Source organism: Macaca nemestrina, chromosome 16, assembly GCF_043159975.1.
Source record: "Macaca nemestrina isolate mMacNem1 chromosome 16, mMacNem.hap1, whole genome shotgun sequence".
NCBI classification, from domain to species: Eukaryota; Metazoa; Chordata; class Mammalia; order Primates; family Cercopithecidae; genus Macaca; species Macaca nemestrina.
In genome coordinates this window covers 95912688-95934992 of record NC_092140.1, presented here as the reverse complement: position 1 = coordinate 95934992, position 22305 = coordinate 95912688, and the positions used below count along the sequence as shown (strand labels likewise).

At 43.2% G+C, this 22305-nt stretch overlaps 1 long non-coding RNA gene across 3 annotated transcripts in view; it reads left to right on the top strand.

The window, feature by feature from the left end:
• The first annotated feature begins 11126 nt into the window (after positions 1-11126).
• LOC105485962 (uncharacterized) overlaps positions 11127-22305 on the top strand; it is a 38814-nt gene continuing 27635 nt past the window's right edge. For all 3 annotated transcript variants that reach the window (XR_011614922.1, XR_011614921.1, XR_011614920.1), the window contains exon 1: positions 11127-13734. This is a non-coding gene — a long non-coding RNA (uncharacterized lncRNA). The remainder of the gene's footprint in view (positions 13735-22305) is intronic.

Genomic DNA, 22305 nt, shown 5'->3' with positions numbered 1-22305 from the left:
TCTTGGTGAGCAATGAGAAATCACCATGTTAAAATTCCAGGGATTTTTTTCTCTGGTCATTGTCATAGCCGGTGTCTTCATGGAAGACATATTTTCATTTCATTACCATATTTGATGCCCAAGTATTTAATAATCGTTTATGACTACTAAACTTCTGGGGATCTTAGAATTTAACTGGCTCTAGAAAGTGGCAGAGAAACCTACACATGATTCCATGTCCTAATCCATAAGACATGAGTGATACAAGCTGAGGAGGGAAGGTGAGTCACTCCTCCTGTTAGTCTGGGGGAATGTGTATGAGTCATTTTGTGCTTCTTTTTTTCTTTTCTTTTCTTTTATTTTTAGCATTTTTAATAAAGTACCAAACAAAGAGTTGTCTGGTTTTTGTTTTGGAGAGTGAGGGCTACTGGTGAGGGTAAATTTCTGAACTACCCGGGAGAATGTAGTCAGGAACCTCCCAGCAGGATCAGAGAGGAGCCATCAGCTGGAGGGAGAGGGGAAAGGATCAGGTAAGGTAAGGGAACTAGGATTGCTTAACATGCAAGGGGTAAAGTAGAACCAAAGAGAATTTTTGTGCCCCAACAGGAGCAGGGAAATCTGAGAAGATGCCAACCAACTTCTAAGATGATTTTATTGATTCAGAGAAAAATGCAAATTTCAACCACAGCTAAACAATAAAAAGGGAAACTTTTCATTTGGAACCAATAGTTATCATGAGTTGATTAAAAACATGAACTGGCCTAAAGGTGATATCCTAAACTTCTGGAGTGTGGCAAGTGATTGTTAAATTGCCTTAATTCTCTACCTAACATTTTTCTACAATGCAAGCATCTAAGAAAAGACTGAAAAAGTGGTAACCCAGATATTTGAAGTCTGTTTTCACCCAAATATGAGAACATTTTTAAATGTCAGGTGGGCAATGGTGTTGGTCTTGCTCCTCCAGGGCATTCGTCTTGCAGGGACACTGTTGGGGTGCAGGTGGGGTGGTCATGAGGACACAGACCTGCTCTATGAAATCAATTTCCAAAGCTTGAGCTCACTTCCAAAAACGCTTCTCAAGCATGATGATAACCAACTATAGATTTATCCTGATGGAATAATCTTTCTACAAGCTTTTATGTTCACTGTGTTGGCTTGTGGTAGCTAGGGAAAACTGGGTGATTTCCTCCCCTAATCTAGAGGCTGACCATTTAGAAACACAGCAGAAGAGGTTTCCAAAATGAATAAATATCTCTTGCTGTTTGAAAAGTGAACCTTCTAACAGATGAAGAAGCTGCCCAGGCAGGTATTCTGAGTCACTGTGTGATTCTGGACATGCCATTCGACCTTTCTCCCGGCTTCAGTGAAGTTAATGTTTTTCCTCCCACTGACTCGTGATGGTGCCTTGGGGACACAAGAAATGAATGTTAGAAAGTCCAGAGCAAATTTCTAAAATGCCACAGGAAGAATCAGGTAAAAAACACTCTTTTGTGAAATGTAGCTGCTGTGTAAAAGGCACATGGCACACAGCCTTCCTGGCTCAGGGACAAAAATATTCATCTTTCTATAATTCAGAACCAAAAGCGGAACAATACCATGGAAGGTTTTAGGAAGGGAAGCAGAGTGTCCTTTTTACACCAATGAGGTGAGTCATGTTCTTTTCTGATGTCTCTGGGAAAGATGTGATCAACATAAGATGTTTTATTGCCGATGCCTAGGTAAAGCAATCTCGGTATTCATGTCTCAGAAACGTGTCTTCAGATTCAGTTTCACCTCTCTGAAAATGAGCTCTCCTATGGGAAGGTTTGGTTACTAGTATAATTACAGGCTTCTGAGGGTGCCCTGGCTGTGTCTTTTGTCCATTCCCAACTGTTGCTCCTTCTTTAAAATATACATATGTTACACTTCTGCCTGATCTCTTGACAGTGCTGACGACAATGCCTTTTCCTACTGGTGGGCCACATGCATCAAACAGTTTCACAACATATGGTTGTCAGAAGGGCCATCTATGAAGCAGCATATATACCAGCACTTAATGTTAGCATCTCTCACCACTTAGTGAACGAATTTAGTCACAAGTCAGGCTGGGATTCTAATTTTTTAATTATGTATTTACTTACTTTACAGACAGGGTCTCTGGTGCACAGGCTGGAGTGCAGTGCAGTGGCACGATCATAGCTCACTGTAACCTTGAGCTCCTGGGTTCAAACGATCCTTCTGCCTCAGCCTCCAGAGCAGCTGGAACTACAGGCACGTGCCACCATGCCGGCTAATTTATTTTAAACATTTTTTGTAGAGACAGGGTCTCACTATATTGTCCAGGCTGGTCTCGAACTTCCGGCCTCAAGTGATCATCCTGCCTCAGCCTCCCAAAGCACTAGGATTACAGATGTGAGCCACTGTGCCCACCCCAGGCTGGGATTCTAAAGATAGGCAGGCAAGGGCTTTTGTTAGAAGGAAATTGTCTAAAATTTCAGCAAGCAAACATGTGTTTTTTCTTGATGAGGACACCATACAACACACATCTCCACTAATGCAAGACACTTGGAAATGGGCTTTGCCAGAGATATTCCACAAGAGGTGAGACGCTAAGACAGCTAGTTTACTGGCCTCAGCAGTAAGCAAGAGAAATAGGTCAACATTTCAGAATGACATAGAATTCTGAGGAATTCATGAGGTACAGAGACTCATGCCCACGTCACCTGCTAAAGTTCAAAGGATACACCTTTACACGTGGGAAGATGCTATGCAGTGACTATTAGAAAAGGATAGAAAAGTTTAAAAGGGTTTTTTGTTTTCTGTTTTTTTGTTTGGTTGATTTTTTGGACTCACCAAAGTAGCCACTAGACCATCAAGTTTGCGAGACACGACTTCATAAAACACAAATGTCTGTAATCCCAGCACTTTGAGAAGCCAAGGTGGATGGATCACTTGAGTGTAGGAGTTCAAGACTAGCCTGGGCAACATAGTGAGACCCTCATCTCTATAAAAAATACAAAAAGAGTTTGCCAGCTGTGGTGGCACATGCCTGTGGTCCCAACTGCTTGAGAGGCTGAGGTGAGAAGATCACTTGAGCCTGGGAGGTTGAGGCTGCAGTGAACTGTGATTATGCCACTATATCCTAGCCTGGATGACAGAGCAAGACCTCATCTCAAAAGAAGAAAAAAAAAAAAAGAAGAAAAAAGAAAACACAAATGCTTGCTTGTGTGTTAAGATACTCTTCTATTCCCATGAAAAGCTTGGAGAGGCTAGGCGCGGTGGCTCATGCCTGTAATCCCAGCACTTTGGGAGTCTGAGGCGGGTGGATCACGAGGTCAGCAGTTCAAGACTAGCCTGGCCAAGATGGTGAAACCCCGTCTCTACTAAAAATACAATGATTAGCTGGGTGCGGTGGCAGGCACTTGTAGTCCCAGCTATTTGTGAGGCTGAGGCAGGAGAATCACTTGAACTGGGGAGGCGGAGGTTGCAGTGAGCCGAGATCATGCCACTGCACTCTAGCCTGGGTGACAGAGCAAGACTCCGTCTCAAAAAAAATAAAAAGAAAAGCTCGGAGAACCAGAAATTTAATTTGTTTACTCTTTCATTAAGTTGTGCAGCAAACTTCATTGAACACCTCCAATGACAAAAAGCTGCACTTGGGCCTGGAGATACAACTATAAAGGGGACCCACACCCTGCCTTTGAGGAGCCTCCAACCCTTACCCCACTTTAGGCTCTGCATATGTAGTTTCAGGCTAATTTGCACAACTGGACCAGCTATTTGGAACATGAGAATCAGAGAAAAGTGGTTTCTTGAACTCATCAATAACCAATTATCACTAAAAATTCTCTGCCTAGATATGAGAGTATTCCGTGACCTATTTCAAAAACCTCATTTAAAAATATACTTGGTGGCCTGGTGCAGTGACTCACACCTGTAATCCCAGCACTTTGGGAGGCTGAGGTGGGAGGACCACTTGAGGCCAGGAGTTCAAGACCAGCCTGGACAATATAGCAAAACCCCATCTCTAAAAACACTGAAAAAAAAAAAAAAAAAAGTTAGCGAGGCCTAGTGGTGCATGCCTATGGTCCCAGCTACTCAGGAGGCTAAGGCAGGAGCATCACTGGAACCCAGGAATTGGAGGCTGCATTGAACTATGATGGCACCACTGCACTCCAGCCTAGGCAAAAGAGAGACACCTTGTCTTTGGAAAAAAACAAAAACCACCACCACCACCACCAAACTCAGAAAACAAAAGTAAAACAATGGACTTTTTTATCCTAAAGGGAGGTAATATTCCTGAACGCCCACATATTTTGGGATATCCACAACAGTAGAGCAGAAAAGGTGAGGTTAAAGAGAGATGCTTGTTGGGGCCTGTTCTTTTCCATCATTTTAGAACCAACTTGTTTTCTCTGTATTTGAGAAGTATTCGAGGCCATCACCCCCAAGAGGTCAAAGAGGCCAATCCAGCTGTAATGGAGTCCCACAGACTCACATAATCAGATAGACTTGGTTTTGTTGTATTTTTGGGGGGGTTTTGTTGTTGTTGTTGTTTGTTTGTTTTCTCAGGACTAAGTCTCACTCTGTCACCCAGGCTGGAGTGCAGTGGCACGATCTTGGCTCACTGCAACTTCCACCTCCCGAGTTCAAGCAATTCTCTTGCCTCAGCCTCCTGAGTAGCTGGGATTGCAGGCGTGAGCCACCACGCCTGGCTAATTTTTCTATTTTTGGTAGAGACAGAGTTTCACCATGTTGGCCAGGCTGGTCTCAATCTTCTGACCTCAAATGGTCTGCCTGCCTCGGCCTCCCAAAGCGCTGAGATTACAGACGTGAGCCACCATACCTGGCCAGACTTAGTTTTTATAGAAGGGTAAAAAGCCTTACAGATAATGTGGCTGGCCAGAGCCTGGATATGGAGGCAAAATTTCAGTTTTGGAATGACCCATCTGACATGTCCCCTTACTTGTTCGGGCCCCAGGTTACTCACTTGTGAAATGAAGGCATTATGCTGGGTGATGTCTGAAGTCCTTTCTCACATTCCATTATTACATGACAACAGTGGCATTCTTAGCATGTTTTGCGATTTTAATTCCTTGATTAGGTATTTCATCAAGGACCAAAGTTGCTTCAATGCTAAGATTAGAACAATTTTAGTAAGCTTCAAAGTTAATAATTAATGCAAATAAATGAGCCATTTCACACCTCTACAGGTATGCTCTCCTTTCCAACTCTGCACAGAAGAAATAATAGCAAACAGCAATGAATTAATTCCCAAGCAAAGATTACTTCTGGCAATTAGGAAAGACAGACTCTTTTCTGTTTATATATACCTATGCTGTATTTAAATATGTGTTCACATTTATAAATATATATGTACCATTTTTCGTTAAATGTAAATATTCCCAAATAATATTATGATGTTAACACCTATAATATTTGTTGAGCACATACTGTTGAGGACTTCATAGACATTATCAATGATTCATTATTTTCATTTATTTCTTCTGTTTCCACTCTTAATGCCACAAATGATTTCTCAAAATATGGAGATTTACAAAGTTTATTGTAAACATTTTATCTAGCAGGCACAGATGTTATCAGAGTGTAAGGAAATGACAATTCCTAAAAAATACTCTCAATTTATCTGAACTTTTGCTAATGAACTTTCTAGAAATGTATTCATTTGAGCATGTTTCTCTGGGGACACGGATTTTGTCTCCACCAAAACTTTCCTCTTTTGGACAGAGAGAAAAAAATCTTGGAGATTATGGAGGACGGGAGACATTGCCATCCCTAGAGAGATCAGAAAATTTAAAAAATCTCAGTCAGTCTCAAGGAAAATTTCCTGGCAATGAGGTTTATATTTGATAAGTTGTGATATTTGAACTACATGCTCTGGAAACAGTTATAAAATAAATTTTCACATCACTGAGACAAGTTAGGTGTGGTTCTTTCAATCTGGACCATATCAGAATTCATACTGGAGCTGAAATTTCTTAGAACCAATAATTTCCATCTCCTTTGCTAATGCAGAACTCCCAGAGCAGTGAGGAAACACTTAATAGCATAAGGGTTTCGTATTATGATGATTATAAGGCTACATGTTTTCCCAAAATATACAAATACAATATGCCATGTTTTCTTTACTCATATGCCTGCATATGGAAAGCAGAAATAAAAATTGTTTACTTTGGTGACAACAAATGCCATTCTCTTGCTTAGCTGGCTTTTGATATCCTTCAGCCAAACATGCAGCCTCTCAAGATACCAGAATCTGGCCGGGCACGGTGGCGCACGCCTGTAGTCCCAGCACTTTGGGAAGCCAAGGTGGGCAGATCACCTGAGGTCAGGAGTTCCAGACCAGCCTGGCCGACATGCTGAAACCCCATCTCTTCTAAGAATACACAAAAATTAGCCAGGCATGGTGGTTGGCACCTGTAAGCCCAGCTGCTTGGGAGGCTGAGGCAGGAGAATGGCTTGAACCTGGGAAGCAGAGGTTGCAGTGAGCAAAGATTGCACCACTGCACTCCAACCTGGGCAACTGAGTGAGACTTCGTCTCAAAAAAAAGAAAAAAAAAAGGCCGGGCATGGTGGCTCACGCCTATAATCCCAGCACTTTGGGAGGCCAAGGCAGGTGGATCACGAGGTCAGGAGATTGAGACCATCCTGGCTAACACAGTGAAACCCCGTCTCGACTAAAAATACGAAAAATTAGCTGGGCATGGTAGCAGGTGCCTGTAGTCCCAGCTACTCGGGAGGCTGGGGCAGGATAATGGTGTGAACCCTGGAGGCGGAGCTTGCAGTGAGCCGAGATCGTGCCACTGCACTCCAGCCTGGGCGATAGAGCGAGACTCCGTCTCAAAAAAAAAAAAAAAAAAAAAAAAAAAAAAGATACCAGGTCTGTTTTAAATACAATAATGAGTTTCTCACTCCCAGCCTCCTTTTTCTCTCTGTTCCTTTTTAAATGACTCCATTGTTAAATAAGAAATGGATAATGTCAGCTTTCCCAATGGCACTAGTAGTATTTGTTGCTATTTCATAAGTAATTTAGGAAAGCAACTGAAGCATAAAGAAGCTAATTATTTATTACTGTCTTCTCCTCTACTGGATATCACTATAATCTTTAATATTAATGTCTTTCTTACAAGTGTAAGGTTGGAAAATTGAAGTCAGTGAGTTTCATTGATAAATTAAGCAGCTATGAAATGTTATCAGGTGACTAGCTGATCCTGATTTTATCATCAAACTAAAACAGTGCTTTGCTTAATGCATGCATTATCTAAATATTTAATCTAAGTGTGTGTTGATGTATTCTTAATTGTTGTAACACCTTCTTTAAGCGAATCTCTTTTAGGGTCATAAGCAGTTTGAGCTGGTTCTTATAAGTCAAGTGCAACCTTACCAATCAACTGTTCGATAACCAGTGTGGTATGGACAAGACAGACTGAGCCAGGACAGACAATAGCCTGAGTGATGGAAGCTGTGCTCAGAAGCCAGCCTAGTCAGAGCTGGCAATTCAGGCAATTCACAGGATAACGCAAAAGCCACAATCTGGGAGCCTAGAATCAGAAGAGAGGTGTCTGACGTGGATATTGTCAGAAAGTATGTGCATCGTACAGCCAGAGTATGTCAGAAGAAACATGGTTCTAGTACGTTGCTCTTCAAACTCTACACGGTGCAGGCAGAGATCATTAAGCAAATATATATCAGAAAGGACAGGAAGCTCCTTGCCTGGTTCAGCTACCACCTCTCTGTAAAGAGGAGTGCATAAAACCCACACAGATAACCCACCTCTACCCACCCATAGAGCATCCTCACTCTAGGAGCATGAAAATACCTAAAGGTTTTCAAGTCTCTCAATGGCCTTGTGAAAATTAGCCTAAAATCACATGTGCAGAGGCTAAAGATGAGAACCATTTTCTCAAATGAGCACCGCATCTTTTCCATTGTTCTGGAATTGGTGACACTACCATCATCCTCTTGATTCCTGTGGAATCTTCTTGGACCCTGCCCTTATGGTCCATTTTGCCTGCCCCACGCTGACCCAGCCCCAGTGAGTGTTCTACCTCCAATGGCCGGGACACCACAGAACACGCTGCCTAAAGCACCATTTTTTTTTTTTTTAATTGTTGGAGACAGGGTGTCACTCTGTTGCCCAGGCTGGAGTGCAGTGTCACGATCTCAGTTCACTGCAGCCTTGACCTCTCCGGCTCAAAGGATTCTCCCACCTAAGCTTCCTGAGTAGCTGGGACTATAGGCACACCACCATGCCTGGCTAATTTTTTTTTTTTTTTTTTATGTTTTGTAGAGATGAGGTTTTGGCATGTTTCTCAGGATGGTCTTGAACTCGTGGGCTCAAGTGATCAACCCTCCTTGGCCTCCCAAAGTTCTGGGACTACAGACATCTATAGACACGAGCCACAGCATCCAGCTTTTTTTTTTTTTTTTTTTTTTTCTGAGACAGGGTCTTGCTCTGTTGCCTGTGCTAGAGTGCAGTGGTATGAACTCAGTTCACTACATCCTTGACCTCCTGGTCTCAGGCAATCTTCCCACCTCTGCCTCCTGACTAATACAAAAAAATTAGCTATGTGCAGTGGCATGCACCTGTAGTCCCAGCTGAAGGCTGAGGCACAAGAATCTCTTGAACCTAGGAGGCGGAGGTTGCAGTGAGCCGAGATCACACCACTGCACTCCAGTCTGGGTGACAGAAAGACTCTGTTTCAAAAATAAATAAATAAATAAAAGAGGAAATTAAATTAAAATAACTTTTGTATGCTCCCCATGTTCTAATGATGTCATTTTTTTTTTTGCCCCTTATAAATACATACTTAATAAACAAATAACTTATTCTGCAGTGGAGAAAATAAACCGTACACATATAATTGCCTGATTACTGTTTTATATTTTAGAGTCTGGAGACAAGTGGTGGTTTCTGTTTTGTCCAACTATGGATACATAGCAGAAAGGTTTGCTCTGCTCAACTGGTTAAAGTAGCACCCGATGCCCCAGGTCCATGGCCAGATGCAGCACTCTGGGCAACAAGGGCCAGGGCTTTTTCTAATCTAGCATTTCATGCCTCCAACGGAAAATGTTGACAGGAAGTTGATAGAGCCTGAGAGTGCTACGTCACTTGTGATTCATCTGATGGATCAGTGTGACCTGAAGCACTAAGTTAACCAACAGGCTCATTAATTTTTAAAAGAGGTGGTTAGTAATAAACCAACAGTGGTGTACAAAGCCAATAGCAACCTACACACCTTCAAAAGTCCCCAGAATGAGATCAAAGGACAAGGCAGCATCCGTTTCATTCCAACAATAGCATTTTGATTTAACATCTACTTTGTTGGCAAATGTGCAGGAATTAAATGATGTGTATTCCTATAGTAATTTATATCCTAAATTACACTGAAAAGCCTAGTTGGTGTCCAACAAATTCAATTTCCTTTAGACTGTAGCTATATTAGTTTGAAGAATCAAGTTTTTACTGGATGAACCGATCAAATACATCGAAAAGTATCAGCATTTTAATGGAATATCCATTATCTAAGACTGGGTATGGTGGCTCACACCTGTAATCTCAGCACTTTGGGAGGCCGAGGTGGGCGGATCATGAGGTCAGGAGTCCGAGACCAGCCTGGCCAATATGGTGAAACCCCATCTCTACTGAAAATAGAAAAATTAGCCGGGCAAGGTGGTGCGCATCTCTAATCCCAGCTACTCAGGAAGCTGGGGCAGTGAGAATCACTTGAACCTGGGAGGCAGAGGTTGCAGTAAGTTGAAATCACACCATTGCACTCCAGCCTAGGCAATAGAGTGAGACTCCATCTCAAAAATAAAAATAAATAAATAAATAATGCATGCCTAATGTATCATAATGGTTCAAAATACCCACAAGCATAGCTGGTTCCCAATGAATTTAATTTACTTGAGCTTGTGGCCATATGATCTTAAGGAATCAAACTTTTTGCTTAATTAGTCAAATCAGCCAAAACTTATAAATTCAGTGAAAACAATAGTTGCTTGGCTAATTTGAGTGACTAATGCAGCAAAGTGAGTCAAATTATTAGCTCAAAATACATACTGCCTTAATTTGATCTGAACTATAAATATCTGCTTTGCCTTTTTGGTTAGGACAACACCAAAAAGCATTAGTTTCCAAACTTAGCTGAGCATTAAGAATCACCAGGAATGCTTTTAAAACTTCCAAAGCACAAGCCACACCCAGACCAAGTCCAGCAGAATCCCTTGGGTGAACCCAGGCATCAATCCCCTGGATGATTCCAATGTTCAGAATTCAAGAAATTCCTTGAGATCAGGAATTCAAGACCAGCCTGGGCAACATAGCGAGATCCCATCTCAAAAAAAAAAGCAATAGCTAACAATGTATTAAGCTGTTACCAAATGCCAAGCAAAATGGCAGGCATTTTCCATTGATTATTTTATTAAATTCTCACACATCAGTGAAACCTTATAAAGTCAGTATGATTGTGCCCATTTGACAAATGGAGAAATTGAGGCACAGGAGGTTGGGTACTTGCCCAAGGATACCCAAACTAGCAAGTGGTCAAGTGAGACTCGTCACAAATGCAGTGACTCCAAAGCTTTAACTTGAATTATTTCTTAAAACCAGTGACTTAAAACTCAGTGCTGCTTTAGGTCTTTGTACTTCTTTATCTTATCTCTTGAGGGCATTGGTTTGTTTCACTTTTGTTTCTGGATGCCAACGCCTCTCCAAATAGCACACAAAAGCAATTTCTCATGCCCCTGGGAGAGAGGTAGGCGTGGCTTTATGGATATGATAGGCAGAGGACTTAATATTCTGCATTAAGATCTCCTTCTCTCTCAAGGGAATTTCTGGCAGACTTAAAGCACTGTAGGCAACAGAAAGGAAACCTGAAACGCAACATCCACCTGGAAGACACATACATATTTGCTGAAGCGTGTTTCAAATTTAATTGAAAAAGAAGAAGAATATAATTTGTGCTTCTCATTCACTGCAAATCTTATTTGATAAAGTCTTCAGTGTTGACCTGTCAACCTGTATGGGGTGTTTCAAAAGTTGTATATGTATATATATATATATGTGTGTGTGTGTGTATATATATATATATATATATATATTTTAAGGCAGACCACTTAAGTATCATGTATTACTGAATACCAGCTGAATTATTTTGTTGTTGTTGTTTCGAGACAGTCTTGCTCTGTTGCCCAGGCTGGAGTGCAGGGGCCTGATCATGGTTCACTGCAACCTCGACCTCCTGAGCTCAAACGATCCTCCCACCTCAGCCTCCTTCCTCAGTAGCTGGGACTACAGGCGTGCACCATCGAGCCCAGCTCTTTTTCAAAAAATTTTTTTGTAGAGATGGAGATCTCACTTTGTTGCCCAGGTTGGTCTCAAACTCCTAGCCTCAAGCAATCCTCTCACCTCAGCCTCCCAAGGTTCTGGGATGATAGGTGTGAGCCATTGCATCTGGCCCACCAGCTACATTATTAATATTTAAATTATAAACATTACAATTTTTTGCTGCAGAACAAAAATGAAAAGAAGAAAGATGAAAATACAGTACAACGTCACGGTCATTTGCACCAGTTTCCTGTGTACAGCTCTGCTGCTGTACGCTCATTTCTTAATCAGGTTTTCTCTCTCTTTTTCACATTAAAAGCTGAGAGAGGAGCTAAAACTGCCCTGAGAAGCTCCCCCAGGACCCTGGCTGACCATCAGGGGAATGGGGCCTACCTCAGCAGTCTAGTTTCTTCATTCAGCCCTCTTGCCTCAGGAGAGCAGTTTGTCTCACTCAGAGGAAGCAGTGGCCGCTCTATCCCATACCCCGTCAGACCGTTTCCCATGGGAGACGACCTAGGGTGTGTGCTCAGGGTTCCAGTTTCTGTGGCGTTGAGCGGGTCCAGTACTCCTTTCCACACCAGGCTGAACCCCAAGGAACCCCAAGGAAGAAGATGTGCCTGGGATTGCACATAGACCGGGGCCCCATCTCTGTGCCCCCCTGTGTGTGGCAGGGCAAGGAGATGCATTTTAAATACCTTTCAGGCTATGCTTCCTTTTTTTGGCATACTCTAACTCCAACGTTTCTTCTGTAAGTATCATCATTTATTTTACTAAAATCTAGATTTCCCAATCCAGGTGTTAGGAAGGTACTGTACTGCTTTGGGGCTTTCGGTCAGGCAACATCTATAAACAATGCAATAGTGAGTCTAGTCAGTTTCACGGTCTCATGTCTGAATCTTTTTTTTTTTTTTTTTTTAAGACAGAGTCTCACTCTTTGTCTCAGCCTCCCGAGTAGCTGGGATTACAGGCGCCCGCCACCATGCCCAGCTAATTTTTGTATTTTTAGTAGAGACCAGGTTTCACCATGTTGGCCAGGCTGGTCTCGAACACCTGACCTCAGGTGATCTGCCCACCTCGGCCTCCCAAAGTGCTGGGATTACAGGCGTGAGTCACTGCACCTGGCCTTTTTTTTTTTTTTCTTTTTCTTTTCCGAGACAGAGTCTGGCTCTCTGCCCCAGGCTGGAGTGCAGTGGGGCGATATCTCGGCTCACTGCAACTACTGCCCCTGCCAGTTCATGTGATTCTCCTGCCTCAGCCTCCCGAGTAACTGGGATTACAGGTGTGCACCACCACACGCGGCTAATTTTTGTATTTTTAGTAGAGACAGGGTTTCACCACGTTGGCCAGGCCGGTCTCCAATTCCTGACCTCAGGAGATCCGCCCACCTCGGGCCTCTCAAAGTGCTGGGATTACAGGCGTGAGTCACCACACCTGGCCTAGGCTTCCTTCTTTAAAGACCAAATTCCAGTAGGGGTCTGTAAGTAATCCTCATCTTTTCGCGTTGAGGAGTGTGGCCAGAGGAGGTGAGTCTTGTGTACGTAGCAAAGAGCACAGGAGGGAAAAAATAGTCCGGAGATACCGTAAAAGGACTAAGAGAACCAGAAGGAAAAGGCCAGGCTCCAGGAGCACAGAGGCTGGGGGGATTCCTGCTTCCCTGTGACTCCGCTGTGTTCAGGCGGGGCAGTCACTTCCTTCACCTCAGTGTCCCTGTTTGTGCAAATGAGGTGATTATTGGTGCCGACCTACTTCGCAGGCAGTTTTGAAGAGAAGTGGTAAACACTGAAGGGCGCACACTCTCCTTCCCCACCCGCCCTCGCTCCCCACGTGCGCACCCAGAAGGAAATAAAAGCCGTGATTTGCACCGGCGGGTCGGCCCGCCTCGTCTAGGGTTGCGCTGAGCTGCTCACAAGGGCGTGCGGAGGCCCGCGGCCGGCCCTGGCCCCTGTGGTGGCAGCAGCTGGCTGGCTTCCCGGGCGGCTACCTCCAGCTGCAGCTGTCGGTGCTATTTGCAGCTCTCCACATCCTGAGAGCCGGACGCCGAGGACCGCTCCCTGGAGGGCGTGAGTAAAATGCAGCAGCGGAGCGGTGAGGAGGAGATTACTGGAAAAACTGGGAGCGGAGTCAGGCTAGTTCTGGAGCAGGGAGAGGCCTGGGAAGTTGCGAAACGTTGACCTGCAGGGTCCTGAGGAACTGTCGGCCTGGGCTGCCCGCGTGGGTCATTGAACATTAATCAGCCACCCGTCCTCGTCCAGGCCAACTGAAATAGAGTCAGCAGGCTGCATGACGAATACAGTTTGAAAGGGAACCAACTTCGTCCTATTCTCTCCTTGGAAAGGCCTTTCCAGCCTCTCGAACTCACCCCTGTCTCATTACCCTGTTGTGTTATCTCTGTGGGCCTGCGCAGCACCTGAAATGATCTGGCTTAGGTATGTGTGTGCTTGTTCATTGTTTTGTCTTCTCCGTGAAAATCTAAGCTCCTAGAAACTTGTGAGGGAGGCAATGGGTCTGCTTTGTTTACCTCTGCATCTCCAGGGCCGAGTACAATGCCCAGCTCGTTTGTAAATGAGTGAAGGAGTCCCCTACTAGCAGGCTGCCTACTCATCAATCAAGTCGCTGGCGGGTTTGTCACTTTTACCTTTGGTAAAAGGTTGTCTTCCACCTACGGGGAGGGATTGGATCTATTTGAGGGTAAGGAAATTCATCCTCCCTGGGTTTATGTGTTTTCCAACCCATTGCACAGAGTCTGACAAAATATTAATGGTCTTCACTGTTTCTTTTGATGATGTCTGCCACTTGTCACTATTTAAGGTAATCTCATGTCATTTAAAGAAAGTAAAATTAGGGGCTGGGCGCAGTGGCTCATGCCTGTAATCCCAGCATTTTGGGAGGCTGAGGCGAGTGGATCACCTGAGGTCAGGAGTTCGAGACCAACCTGGCCAACATGGTGAAACGCTGTCTCTACTAAAAATACAAAAATTAGCCAGGTATGGTGGCGGGCACCTGCAGTGTGGGGTGCTCGGGAGGCTGAGGCAGGAGAATCGCTTGAACCCGGGAGGCGGAGGTTACAGTGAGCCGAGACTGCGCCATTGCGCTCAGCCTGGGCAACAAGAGTGAAACTCCATCTCAAAAAGAAAAAAAGAAGAAAAAAAAAAAGAAAGTAAAATTATAGGGTAACTAGAAAGTTACAGTAGTATAACAAGCATAATCATTTAGATGATTTTCACCTATAACGTGGTTAAGATAAGTTTGAGATTCAGTTCAATTCAACACATTAGACTTTTGGACAGATCCAATGTAGTCTGTTGTATTTATAAAGAATTCAGACCTTTATAAGGAAGGTTTCATGGCATTAATGAAATTTATGTGTTAATGGAACTGAAGGACTTCACTCTGAAAGCAAGTGTTCTCTAAACCTAAATATTTTAAGAAGAAAATTAGTTGAAAATTTAAAAGCTTGTCAAAAGTAACAGTCGTTTCATTTCTTTTCTTTTTTTAGAGATAGGGTCTCACTATGTTGCCCAGGATGGAGTACAGTGGCTATTCACAGGCACAATCATTGTGCACTACATCCTGGAACTAATGGGCTCAAGCAGTCCTCCTGCCTCAGCCTCCCAAGTAGCTAGGACTACAGACACACACCACCACGCTCAGCAAAAGTGACAATCATTTCTAATACAGACATCCACACCTGGAAATACTGTGAAAATTATATTCATTGGGCATATTAGTGTCTGTTCTTTCCAAGATCTGAGTTCAGAATGTTTTCTTCTATAATTGTAATGAAATATCACCATTTCTTGCTAGCATTATACCAAATCCCTCTAGGCCACTGGGCAGTAGGGTATGCCAACCTAGGTTTTCGGAGATGACTTGTATCCCGTTCACTATTAGAACCAACATGTTAGAATTTGTGATTTGTCACAGAGTAGAAAACGAGTTCACTCAAGAAGCACTGATCTACGAGCACCTGCACAGGTGACACAACAGTCAAATGATAGGAGTTCTGGACCTTCTGGAACTGACAATCTTACTAGAAAAATAAATGTAGCCACATCACTCGAACAAAGGCACAAACAACTATGCAATTTGAGTTGTGTTTTGACTCCCTCACTGCTACCTTGTTTTTATTTATTTATTTTTATTTTTATTTTTATTTATTTTTATTTTTTATTTTATTTTATTTATTTATTTATTTTTTTGAGACGGAGTCTTGCTCTGTCACCCAGGCTGGAGTGCAGTGGCCGGATCTCAGCTCACTGCAAGCTCCGCCTCCCGGGTTTACGCCATTCTCCTGCCTCAGCCTCCCGAGTAGCTGGGACTACAGGCGCCCGCCACTGCCCCCGGCTAGTTTTTTGTATTTTTAGTAGAGACGGGGTTTCACCGTGTTAGCCAGGATGGTCTCGATCTCCTGACCTCGTGATCCGCCCGCCTCGGCCTCCCAAAGTGCTGGGATTACAGGCTTGAGCCACCGTGCCCGGCCCCTTTATTTTTATTTTTTATGCCAGAGATGTTGCAGGGAACGGAGTTTTGCTTTTGTCACCCAGGCTGGAGTGCAATGGCACGATCTCAGCTCACTGAAACCTCTGCCTCCCGGGTTTAAGTGATTCTTCTGCTCCAGCCTCCTGAGTAGCTGGGATTACAGGCATGTGCCATCAAGCCTGGCTAATTTTTTGTATTTTTAGAAGAGATGGGGTTTCACCATGTAAGTCAGGCTGGTCTCAAACTCCTGACCTCAGGTGATCTGCCTGCCTCAGCCTCCCGAAGTGCTGGGATTACAGGTGTGAGCCACCGCACCCGGCCCCTCTTTGCTGTCTTAATAGAAAGTGGAAAATAGAAATCTTATACACAAGGCCTTTGGTTTGAAGACAACATGCCTAGAGATAGGGAACTGGAATCCAACACCATTGCCTACAGATCTTTGGAGACTAAAAGAGAAAGAATCCAGGAGAGAAAAAAACCGAAAAAGGCTGCCATAGCTATTGGCCTCATTGGACAGGCCTGGGGGATGTGCACAGACCCTAAAGGTGGCCAGAGCTGACCAGCTTCCTACCGCACTCTTCTGGGTGGCCCAGGCACCCAGTTGCATTGGCTGTGGCCACTGAGAAAGGATCGAGTCAGTCTGAGCCATGGGCAGTGACAGAGGAGAGGGGATCAGCAGAGCCTACCTGAAAGCAAAGGAGAAATGGGTTGGTTGCCTCATTGCAGAATTTACAGATGAGGGCGACAAACTTGTTACCTGAGGGCTTCCTTCATGCCTTGAGTTTCTCTGAAAGAAAAGACAGCTGAGCATTTGCCCTGGTTTTGTTTTTGTTTTACCATTTTTGCACTTTCAAAGTCATGCCATCAAGTTTTAAGCTAGTAAGAGGACACATACATATGGTAAACAGGACCATATACCGAATGGTACAATATCATAGTTCTTGTAGCAGCCACATTTTGATGAATAAAATTTCTTTTAAAATCTCTTTTTTAAAAATTAAGGGCCTTCTTTCTACCAGGCAGCAAATGTTTCTTTCCTATGTAAACTTAGCTTGCAAACATAATTTTGAACAGCTTTATCATGACTATATATCTTACTAATTTATTATCTTTTTTTTTTCTTTCTTTCTTTCAGAGTCATGGTCTTGCTATATCACCTAAGCTGGAGTGCAGTGGTACAATCATAGCTCACTGCAACCTTGAACTCCTGGGCTGGAGCAAGCCTCCCAACTTGGCCTTCCAGAATGCTGGGATTGATTACAGGTGTGAGCCACCTCACTGGGCCCCTTGCTAGTTTATTGTTTAAAACTCTTCCTTAGGGCCGGGTGCAGTGGCTCATGCCTGTAACCCCAGGCCTTTGGGAGGCTGAGATGGGAGGATCACTTGATCCCAGGAGTTCGAGACCAGCCCTGGCAACATGGAGAGAGCCTGTCTCTACAAAAAATCAGAAATTAGCTGGGTGTGGTGGTGCACACCTGTAGTCCCAGCTACTCAAGAGGCTGAGGAGGGAGGATCACTTGAACTCAGAGAGTTGAGGCTACAGTGAGCCGTGACTGAGTCATTGCACTCCAGCCTGAGTGACAGAGTGAGACTTGGTCTCAAAAAAGAAAAATAAATAAATAAACAAATAAATAAATAATAAAAGCCTTCCTTAGACTTTTTCCCTCTTTTTCCCTGGCACTTTCTGAAGTGATGGCAGATGGGTTTTATTCTGGTTTTTATAATAGCTAAAATTGGGTCCCAGAAAGGAATCTAGATTAGACGACAAGAAGATTATTTTTGTCTGATAATTTCCATTACTCACCTAACTGCTGTCTTTCCTGGAATTAAAGAGAGAAGAAACTATGGAGGCCAGATGCAGTGGCTCATGCCAGTAATCTCAGCACTTTGGGAGGCCGAGGTGGGTGGATCGCCTAAGGTCAGAAGTTCAAGACCAGCCTGATCAACATGGTGAAATCCCGTCTCTACTAAGAATACAAAAAAAACTAGCTGGGCGTGGTGGTAGGTGCCTGTAATTCTAGCTACTCAGGAGGCTGAGGCAGGAGAAACGCTTGAACTGGGAGGCAGAGGTTGAAGTGAGCCGAGATCACGCCATTGCACTCCAGCCTGGGCAACAAGAGTGAAACTCCATCTCAAAAAAAAAAAAAAAAAAAAGAAACGAAAACAAAACAAACAAAAAACTATGGAGACCCAGGTTCCAGGGCCCTTGGGTAGAGAATACATTTTAGGAATTCCTTTGGATATCTGACAGTAGAAGCTAGTCCTTGTAAGTCTGTTGCTGTGAAATTACAACATAGCTCATTTAGCAGCGGGACAGCCCATCTCTGGAAAAAAATGGTGTGAGGGTGGAATTATGCCTTGGAAGGCCAAGGAGGGAGGATTGCTTGAGGCCAGGAATTCAAGACCAGCCTGGACAACATAGCAAGATTCTGTCTCTACAAAAAATAATTAAAAGAAATTAGTCAGGCATGGTGGTGCATGCCTGTAGTCCTACCTACTTGAGAGGCTGAGGTAGGAGGATTTCTTGAACCCGGGAAGTTTAGACTGTAGTGAGCCATGATTGTGCCATGATTGTGCACTCCAGCCTGGGTGACAGAGGAAGACTCTGTCTCATAAAAAAAAAAAAATAAATAACATACAAAAAGAGATATTCATAATAAAATAAAATGGAAGTATTTTGATGATTTCTTAGTAAGATTTTAAGAATTAATAGCCTACTAAGACCTAGAGGTAAGAACAAATTAGATTTGGCCTAAAAATGAAAATGTAGCAAAAAATAATGAAGAAAAAAAATGGCATTTCTGTTTCTTTTTCCAGGTCAGTGATTTTTTTTTTTTTTTTTCCAGACAGAATCTTGCTCTTTTGCCCAGGCTGGAGTGCAGTGGCTTGATCTCAGCTCACTGCAGCCTCTGCCTCCTGGGTTCAAGCAGTTCTCCTGCCTCAGCCTCCCGAGTAGCTGGGATCACAGGCATGCACCATCACACACTGCTAATTTTTAGTATTTTTATTAGAGACAGGGTTTCACCACGTTGGCCAGGCTGGTCTCAGACACCTGGCCTCAAGTGATCTGCCTGCCTCAGCCTCCCAAAGTGCTGGGATTACAGGTGTGAGCCACCGTGCCCAGCCAAAATCAACATTTTGATTTTTCAGTAGAGACGAGAGAGGTGGATGAGCCACCTCGCCTGGCCTGAGTCAGTTGATTCTTGAGTAGAGTTATTTAAAAACCTTTAGGACCTTAACAATTTTTTTAAAAATCCCAAGTTTTATTTATTTATTTATTTATTTATTTATTTATTTATTTATTTTTGAGACAGAGTTTCAGCCTTTCGCCCAGGCTGGAGTGTAGTGGTGTAATCTTGGCTCACTGCAACTTCCGCCTGCTGTGTTCAAGCGATTCTCCTGCCTCAGCCTCCCAGGTAGCTGGGACTACAGGTGCCCACCACCACACCCAGCTAATTTTTATAATTTTAGTAGAGATGGGGTTTCACCATGTTGGGCAGGATGGTCTCGATCTCTTGATCTCGTGATCTGCCTGCCTCGGCCTCCCCAAGTGCTGGGATTACAGGTGTGAGCCACCGTGCCTGGCCAAAATCAGTATTATTTCTAATGGTACATTGTAATTATCTATAGAAGCTCAATATATATAAATTCAGACATGAAAGTTTGCAATGCTGCCTTCTAAAAGTTAAGTTCTTAAAAGAAACATGAGGCCAGGCACAGTGGCTCACGCCCATAATCCCAGCACTCTGGGAGGCCGAGGTGGGCGGATCACTTGAGGTCAGGAGGTTGAGACCAGCCTGGCCAAGACGGTGAAACCCCATCTCTACTAAAAGATACAAAAATTAGCCGGGAGTGGTGGTGGGTGCCTGTAATCCCAGCTAATCAGGAGACTGAGACAGGAGAATCGCTTGAACCTAGGTGCAGTGAGCTGAGATTGTGCCAATGCTCTCCAGCCTGGGCAACAGAGCAAGACTCCATCTAAAAAAAAAAAAAAACAAAAGACAAAAAAACATGAAATTTACACTGCTTTTCAGTGACCTATGTAGGGTAAAATCCAATACTCATCAATGTATGAAAAAGATTCCTATGGGGTTGTCTAGAGGATAAATTATATATAATTAATTCAGTTTCATGTTGGCCTACTGGCCACTATTAAATGAAACGTGTATGCCTTGAAAGAATGTTGATCTACGTCTTGGTTTTAAAACAGTATGTGAAAATGTTGTTATTTAATCTTATTTAAAGAAAAAAAATCTGATACAGTTACTAATTAGTAAGTTTTGGAGATTATGTAGGTTTTTACAAGGTACAGTGACGCAATGAAGTGAAAAGCAAAAAAGCTCTAATGCTCTTGCAAAAGTTTCAAAGTTTTTCTACCCATTCCAATTGATCTAGGCATTCACTTTTTGCAGTTCTGCAATTACTTGAATATAAAAGCTCTTTCTGTTAATCTCCAACCTGAAAAGTAGTAAGGTAACAGAAGTATAAAGGGGAATGGACATTTCAATCCAATGGTTTTCCAGGTTTTTCAGGCTTTTTATCTGCTTGCTTTTGAAGGTTTACTCCTTTCACAATTCCCCCCACTGTTGTAGGCTCGAACCTTTATAAAATCTTAGAAACCATGACCCTATTTTGTATCCCTTATATGTAAAATTGTCTGAATAGCCTTTTAAAAAGTTGTTACCTTTGCGTGAAAACTTTCCAAAGGTAGCTCGGTAAAATTCACCAAATTTGGCTCATCTTTTGATTCAGTGGTTTCACTTTGAGGAATATATTCATATCCTAATGAAATAATTGTGGGCAAAGGTGTGAGCATAAAGAAAGGGCAGTCATGTTACCCTTAGATGTAACAGTAAAAAATTATAAACGAAATGTCTAATCATTTGGAATTGATTTAATAATTTATGGTATTTTACATTGAGGCACTAAAAATAATGCCTAGCAGAAAACGAATATATGATGACATAGACCTTTTTAATATTTATATTTATTTGTTTATTTATTTTGAGATGGAGTTTCGCTCTTGTCCAGACTGGAGTGCAATGGTGCGATCTAGGCTCACTGCAACCTCTGACTCCTGGGTTCAAGCGATTCTCCTGCCTCAGGCTACCGAGTAGCTTACAGGCGCCCACCACCATGCCCAGTTTATTTTTGTATTTTTAGTAGAGACAGGGTTTCACCATGTTGGCCAGGCTGGTCTCGAACTCCTGACCTCAGGTGATCCACCCACCTCGGCCTCCCAAAGTGCTGGGATTACAGGTGTGAGCCACCGTGTCTGGCCGACTTTTTTATTTTTTTAAAGACAGAGTCTTGCTCTTTTGCCCAGGCTGAAGTGTAGCGGCACCATCTCAGTTCACTGCAACCTCCACCTCCTGGGTTCAAGCGATTCTTGTGCTTCAGTCACCCGAGTAGCTGGGACTATAGGCGCATGCCACCATACCCGGTTAATCTTTGTATTTATAGTAAAGACAAGTTTCACCATGTTGGCCAGGCTGGTCTCAAACTCATGGCCTGAAGTGATGTACCTGCTTTGGGCTCCCAAAGTACTAGGATTACAGGTGTGTGCCACTGTGCCCAGACTGACATAGACTTTTGTTCAAGATAGACTGTGAAGTAGAAAAAGTAGCTTACAAATGCAATATTTGTAAATTATTACCATTTTTAAAAACATATATATATGTATGTATATCTGTATGCACACAACACTACAAAAAGACAACTCAATTTAAATATGGGTGAAGAACTTGAATTAGTTTTCCAAAGAATACAAATGGCCAATAAACACATGAAAAGACACTCAGTATCATCAGTCATTAGGGAGACACAAATCAAAACCACAGTGAGATTCCACTTCACACCTACTAGGATGGCTATAATTTTAAAAAATAGAAAATAGGAAGTGCTGGCAAGGTTGTAGAGAAATTGAAACCCTCATACATCATTGGTGGGAATGTGAAGTGGTGCAGCTGTGGAGAACAGTTTGGCAGTTCCTCAAAAAGTTAGACATAAAATTACTATATGACCTGACAATTCGACTCCTAGATATATACCCAAAGAATTGAAAACAAGAACTCAAACAAATACATGTACACGCATGTTCATAGCAGCACTATTCACAATAACCACAAGGTAGAAACAGCCTAAGACCTTATCACTGGATGAATGAATAAGGAATTATGGTATATACACACAATAGAATATTACTCAACCTTAAAAAGGAATGAATGGGCCGGGAGTGGTGGCTCAGGCCTATAATCCCAGCACTTTGGGAGGCTGAGGCGGGCGGATCACCTGAGGTCAGGAGTTCAAGACTAGCCTGGCCAACATGGAGAAACCCCGTCTCTACTAAAAATACAGAAAATTAGCCGGGCATGGTGGTGGGTGCCTGTAATCCGAGCTACTCAGGAGGCTGAAACAGAATTGCTTGAACCTGGGAGGTGGAGGTTGCAGTGAGCCCTGCACCACTGCACTCTAGCTTGGGTGACAAGAGTGAAACTCTCTCCAAAAAACAAAAAACA